The sequence below is a fragment of the Panthera leo genome, chromosome A2 (assembly GCF_018350215.1).
Source record: "Panthera leo isolate Ple1 chromosome A2, P.leo_Ple1_pat1.1, whole genome shotgun sequence".
Classification (NCBI taxonomy): Eukaryota; Metazoa; Chordata; class Mammalia; order Carnivora; family Felidae; genus Panthera; species Panthera leo.
This window is the reverse complement of record NC_056680.1, coordinates 17,327,476-17,334,526: the sequence shown is the minus strand read 5'-3', so window position 1 is coordinate 17,334,526 and position 7,051 is coordinate 17,327,476.

Below are 7,051 nucleotides of genomic sequence, written 5' to 3'. Positions count from 1 at the left end.
TTTTTAGTTTAACTGTGAAGGGAAAGAATATAGCTGGAAGGGAAAGTGGTGTATCAAGGGAAGGTTTTATTTCCTATTTTTATATTTACCTATATAATTTTTTAAGTTCATTTATTTATTTTGACAGAGACACACACAGACAGTGCAGGCGGGGGAGGGACAGATAGAGAGGGAGAGAGATAGAAACCCAAGCAGGCTCTGAGCTGCCAGTGCAGAGCCCAAAACAGGGCCCGAACCCACGAAACCGTGAAATCATGACCTGAGCGGAAACCAAGAGTCAGATGCTTAACCTACTGAGCCACCCAGGTACCCCATTATATTTATATATTTATATGTATATATATATATATATATATATATATATATATATATATATATATATATATATAAACAATTTTATTATTAATAAACATTTCACCGATATATACCATTTACACAGAAAAGTGAACAAATCAGAAGCATGCAGCTCAATGAATTGCCACAGGGTGAACGCATTCACGCTACTAGCACCCAGCTTAAGAAACCATTTGACCTGTTCCCAAAAGTTTTCCTTGCATCCCCTTCCAGTTACCCCCCAGACCCCCTCCTCCCCAGACAACCAGTACCCTCACTTCTACCACCAAAGATTAAAAAGTAGGATTTCTATTTTTTTTTATTTTTTAATATTTATTTATTTTGGAGAGAGAGACAGAGTGTGAGCAGGGGAGGGGCAGAGAAGGAGACACAGAATCTGAAGCAGGCTCCAGGCTCTGAGCTGTCAGCACAGAGCCCAATGCGGGGCTTGAACTCAAGAACCCTGAGATCATGACCTGAGCCAAAATCAGACGCTTAACCTAGGGAGCCACCCAGGTGCCCCTGGACTTCTATTTTTTCAACATTGCATATCAGTGGAATCAACAGCATGCCCTCTTCTGCATCTGGCTTATGTTCAATATGGATTCTGAGATTCAGCCATATTGTGGGTAGTTCTTTCCTTTTATTGCTGTATGTGAGAACCCCCATTTACCCATTCTATTGTTGGTAGGCATTTGGGTCGTTCTGTGCTTGGGGCTAAAATGATAATGAAGCCTTGGACATTTAAGTGCTCTTTGATGTGCTCATGGGCCACACTGTACCTTCTGTGCCATCTCTTACCTTCCCAGAGCCTTCCTGTGGCTACTTCCTTACCTCCCACCTTTCTCACCCACTCAACATGACCAAGACCTCCATTTGGCCACCTTCCATGACTCCCTTCAGGGCACATCTCAACCATGGACTGGCCACTCCCTCCCTTGTGGTTCCTTCCCCAGCCCCACCTTCACAGACCTCCCCTGCTACACACCCAGTTCTTCAACTCTGGTGCTCCCAAGACACGGTTTCCAAAACACTCTTTGCACACCTTCAATGGACTTATCATGCTCATGCTAATGAACCCCAAATCTCTCTCCTGAGTGCCAAGCCCATATAGTACACAAGCACAAAATGAAACTCATCAAATTCCTCCAAGAACTGTGCTGCCTATTGTTGAAATAGTTACCATCCACCCAGTTGCTTAAGTCATTACCTAGGAATCATTCTAGACTCCTTCCTCCCCCTTCCCCCCTCAACTCTCAGTTATCAAAATCCAATGAGCTCTACCTCCTTCCCAAGGTCACTCCCTTCCTCCTATTGCTAAAGCCCCAGCCTTGGCTCAGGATATCACCTTTTCTCAACAGAACTGTTTGGACAGCCCCCACCTTGCAGGCTTCTCCACTCTCCCCACTGACCCACCCTGATCCCATTATCACTCACCATCTGCACCCTCCACTGTCCGCAGGCCCAACCCTTTGGCAAGCTCTAGGTCCTAAGAGCTGACTCCTTCCTCCCACTTGGATCCCTCACAAACACTCCCTTGTGCCCATTCTAAGACTTGGCTAGAGCAACTCAGAAATAGTTCCCAAGAAGTGCTGTTGTACCTCCTAGCTTCTGAGGGCTCCTCCTCCTCCTTAGAAAGCACCCTACCTCACCCCACCCCAAATTCCCCTTTTCCGGGGACATACGCCAAGAACTATGCCAGCCTTCCAGCTTCGGCAGCAGCTCTAATCTCCTTTGGGAAGTGCCCCACCTCCTCCAGCCTTCCCCATCTCCATCTCCTCCCCTCCTCCAGGTCCTACCAACCCTGCACCAAGGGCAACAATTATCATGGTGATGATCCCATTATTGTAAGCCCCCTGAGGGTAGAGATTGCCGGCATTTTATTTCAAACCCTGGGTTTGTCCTAGTAAGCAATAAATAAATATTTGTTGAAGGCATGAATACAAGAATAGGGATGCTGAACCAAGTATTAAGCGCCCTGAACAGAAGCAGAGGGGAGAAATTTTTCAGATTTAACGGAGGAAAATATTTGAAATAGTGCTACTGGGCAGGGGAGGGCACCATTGGACCTTGGGATCTGCCATAGCAGCGAGGCCTAAATAGTGTCTGGCTAGCGCTGGGGTGCTTGTGAGGGAAAAAGGAGATGGAGCAGGAGAGGAGGGTGCCTCACAGTAAAGGATCTGGTGTCCTGGGCCACATGTTTTGGGCTTCAGCCTGTCACTGTTGCTTTTCAAATTATAGGTTGTAGGCGACCATAACATTTTGACATTAATCCTCGTAACCAGGATTTTTTTTTAAGTGACATAAAATAAAATAGAAAATCGCTGTATTGCATGTAGTATGAATAAATGATGCAATGGAAACTTTTTGCAATGTGTCTTCTGGACCGAGGGTCTAAAATGTATGGAAGCCCCTGCTTTAAGTGATATGGGAGGTACAGGAAGGGTTTTGAGCAGCGGGTGGGAGGAAGAGATCAGATTTGCATTTACAAAATCACTTGGGGCCAGGGGATGGGAGTCCAGATAGACCAGGGCACAGTGGGGAGGAAGAACTAGAAGATGATGGTGCCATTTCCTGCCAAGGGCACTGGGGAGGGTAATAGGTTTTAAAGGAAAGGGATGTGAACTTGAGGGGAGTGGAGCTGAATTGCCAGTGGGCCATTCTAGGTGGATTCAGATGAGGGGCTGGAACTCAGCTGGGAGATTCCTACTGGAGACAGGAACTTGGGAATAAAGCTGAAGAAGCAGTAGGAGTGGGTGAAACAGTTCAGGAAGCAGCCATGAAAAAATGGAGGGGCTCCTGCTAGAAAAGTCTGTCATTTTAGAGCAAACATCTAGCCATGGGACAAGACGTGGCCTGTGCTCAGAATATCATCCTGCAAAACTTGTTACCCAGCACAACACAGTACAAATACAAATTATGTATTAAAATAATGTGTGTGGTCCTCAATGTCCTTAAAATCCATATAGCTCAGTGGTTCCCCAACCTGGCTGTGTATCGGAACAATTCAGGGAGCTTTCTCAGTGTACTAATTCCAGGCAGGGCCCCACACTGAAACTGCAAAATCAAAATATCTAAGGGAGACCAGAGGATCTGTATTTTCAAAAAAGCTCCCCAAATTGGTGGCCATTAAAAAAAACAAAAATAAGGAACTCTCTGTAATAATGAACCAACTCCAAGATAATATAAAGTAGTAAAAAGCAATGTTCAGGACAATGTTTATAACACATCACTGTCTGTGAAAAATCAAAAGTGTATATGGGAGAGGCAGGAAATGTTCAGTCAGTTGAGCATCAGACTTCAGCTCAGGTCATGGTCTTGCAGTTCGTGAGTTTGAGCCCTACATCAGGCTCTGTGCTGGCAGTGAAGAAGGAGCCTACTTCAGATTCTGTCTCTCTCTCTCTCTCTCTCTGCCCCTCCCCTGCTCATGTTTTTTTTCTTCTCTCTCAAAAATAAATAAACATTTTTTTAAAAAGTATATTTTGGAGAATATATGCTTGTTAGCATAGACACAGACTCCAAGAGATACAAAAAAAAAACAAAAAACAAAAAAAAACCTGGCCACAGTGGTGATCAACAGGAAAGAAAACAGGGTAGCTGGGACAGGGATAAGAAGATTTATTCTAGGCCTTTTTGGGCACCACTTGAATTTGGACCATATAAACGGATGATCTACTCAACAAATAAATCCCCAGATGATTGTGATGTAGAACCAGAACATGGGAACCTCTGATTGTAGGTACTCCTCACCTGACAGCATCTAAGACACTGGTTATACAGCCTCCTAAATAGCTCATTTCACCTTGGAAAGCTCTGTTAGTTCTGACCCTCCCTCTTAGTTTAAACTGAATCCTTCCAGCCTCTGGAAGGCTCCTGCAAATAAACCCAAACCTGCTACCAGTACAGTTGGGATAAAGGAGAATGGGCACATGTAAAACATTAAATCAGAAAAGGAATGTTTCTTTTTCCAAAGAAATGAAGTCTGATAAATTGATGGGAAATTATTTGGACTTCGTGTTTGTTTCTAACAAGGGAAATCCCTTCTCCAAACAAAATGAATAGGGCACTCCAATACCTAATGCAGATTTAAAGGCCAAGTTTCTGCTTGGGTCGCTCCCTCTGTTAAGTGGCTGACTCTTGGTTTCAGATCACATCATGATCTCACAGTTTGTGAGTTCGAGCCCCAAGTTGGGCTCTGAGCTGACAGCATGGACCCTGCTTAGGATTCTCTCTTCTCTCTCTCTGTCCTCTCCCCCCAGCCCCCACAATGTGCTTTCTCTCTCCAAAATAAATAAATACACATTTAAAAATAAATAAATAAAGTCAAGTTTCTGTGGTTGCCAAGGAGTGGCAGGGAGGAGACTGGAACCCTGCTGGGACATCTCACTGAGAGAAACAGTGTGGCCCACCTCTGTCAGGAACCACCTCTGTCAGGAGGCCCACTTCTTCCCCTCTGTATCACCTCCTCCCCAGTTGCCACCATCTCACAGCAGGACCTTGTGATCCCCCCCAAACTAGTCTCCCCAGCTCTACCACTGCTGCTCTGAAATCAATTCCACACTCTGCAGCCAGGGTTATCTTCTTAAAATGCAAACGTAGGGGCATTTCTAGCTCTCTGAAATAAATAAATGTTTAAAAAAAAATTTTTTTTAATGTAAATGTAAACCCCGTAGCCCTTGAGATAAAGTCCAAGTTCTGCAAGAGTCTGAGCCTTCCTCAGCCTCTTCTCCCATTGTTCTCTGCTAAGCACAGGGGACTCCTTCCAGCCTCAGAGCCTTTGCTTAGGGCCTATCCCTCTGCCCAGAACACTCTCTCGCACCTCCTAAGGGCTTATCCTTCTGGATATTTCCTCAAGGACATACTAGATAAGATCAGATTCCCTTCTTAAACACTCAAAGCATTCATACTTTTTCTTTTGTATTTTTTCCCCCCACAGAGATCCCACTTTTTCTTTGTAGCATGTACTGAGGAGTCCCCTGAGCCAAGCACTGGCTGGTACTATAAGGGGGAAAGAAGGCAAAGTCCCTATCCTTTTAAGTTTATAGTCATTTGGGTAGACACACCTGATTACATAATCACAGAAACAAATGTGAACATATGGTGCCTGGATGGTGGATGATACCAGGGGAATATATCAGTTAGGATGTCTGAGAGTAGAGCTTTCTTGGAAAGGGTGGATGTTTGCTGATTGAAGTGACAATGGAGGTGAGAAGGACACTTCAGGCAAATGTCCAGAGAAACACTGACCCTGTTTGGATCTGGCAAATTGGCAGGCTCTTAGTAGAGACGGAACGAATGAGCAAAAAGTGACTTGCCTCAAAGCAGAATCATATTGGAACTCAGACCTGTCAGTTCAGTGCAGGCTTCTTCCCTTCCCCTATTGCTCCTCCTGGATTTTGGAGAACATGCCGAGGTGAATGGGGGAAAGGGTTTGGTGATGTTATGCTTTTCCTTTTGCTTCAATTTCACAATCTGACATCATGTTTTTATTCCAGTACTTGGACTCGCTGGTGGAAATGCTTCAGTATGTTAATCCACTTGGGCTGATCTCATTTAGGCAATGTCTGCTCAGACAAGGAGGGGGAGCTTTCCATTCCTTTATTTGTCTCTGAAACAAATATTGATTGTATAGTTACAATGCACAAACATGCAAAAAACTTAAAATGTTGACAGTTGTCTTTGATGGCGGTAAAATTACACATATTTTAAATTGTGCTATCTGTATTTTCTAAGGCTATAGTTATTTTGTATTATTTGTATAGTACAAATCTTTGAAAGCAAAAGCTTTTTAAAGAAACGATTTAGGGATGCCTGTGTGGATCAGTGGGTTGAGCATCTGACTCTTGATTTTGGCTCAGGTCATGATCTTACAGTTTCAAGAGTTAGAGCCCCTTGTCAGTCCAGCTCTGTGCTGACAACGCTGACAATCCCTCTCTCTGCCCCTCCCCTGCTCACACTCTCTCTAGCTCTCTCAAAATAAACTTTTAAAAAAGAAAAAAAACCAAACCACTTCATTTAATGAATTTAATGGCTGGCCCTAAGCAGAGGTAAGGGTCATAATCTCCGCCAGACACCTAAATTAAATATACAGTGTAAAGCAGAGCGTTGGCTCTGAACATGCTGTCTACAGACAAGTTCTCTTTGCAGCCTGATCACTGTACCTATGGCCCTCTTATAAAATCATTCATTCTAGGACCTGCCACTGATGCAGGGGATATAAAAATAAATATGGTCACCTATAAAATGGGGACAATTCCTCCCTCAGAGTTGAAAGGATTAAATGAATTAATACCGATAAAACTCTTGGGACAGTGTCTGGCACAGAAGCACTATGTAAGTGTTAGCTGTTATTATATTTACGGCATTGCTATCTAGGAGCTCCCAATAGGGTAAGAAAGGGTAGAGAAGAAGGATTTGATTCTGAAAAAATACAGTACGAGCTTAAAATGGAGGTGAGCAAAGCATGCTGAGTCCCGCAGCCTGTACTGTGGGGTTCAAGTCTTGTGTGGTCAGTTTGTGGCCAGCACTGCGCGCAGGGGCTCTAACAACCCGCGGCACTGGAGCGTTAGCGCTTCGTTGTCTGGGCCTGGAGTTCGGGGAGGCAGAGTCCAGTCTTGGGGACATTCAGTTCCTGCCCTCGTTACAAAATTGGGACCTGGAGGCCGGGGGCTGAAGAGAAGAGCTCACAGTACCGTTGTTATAGGTCGAGCCGAGGCTG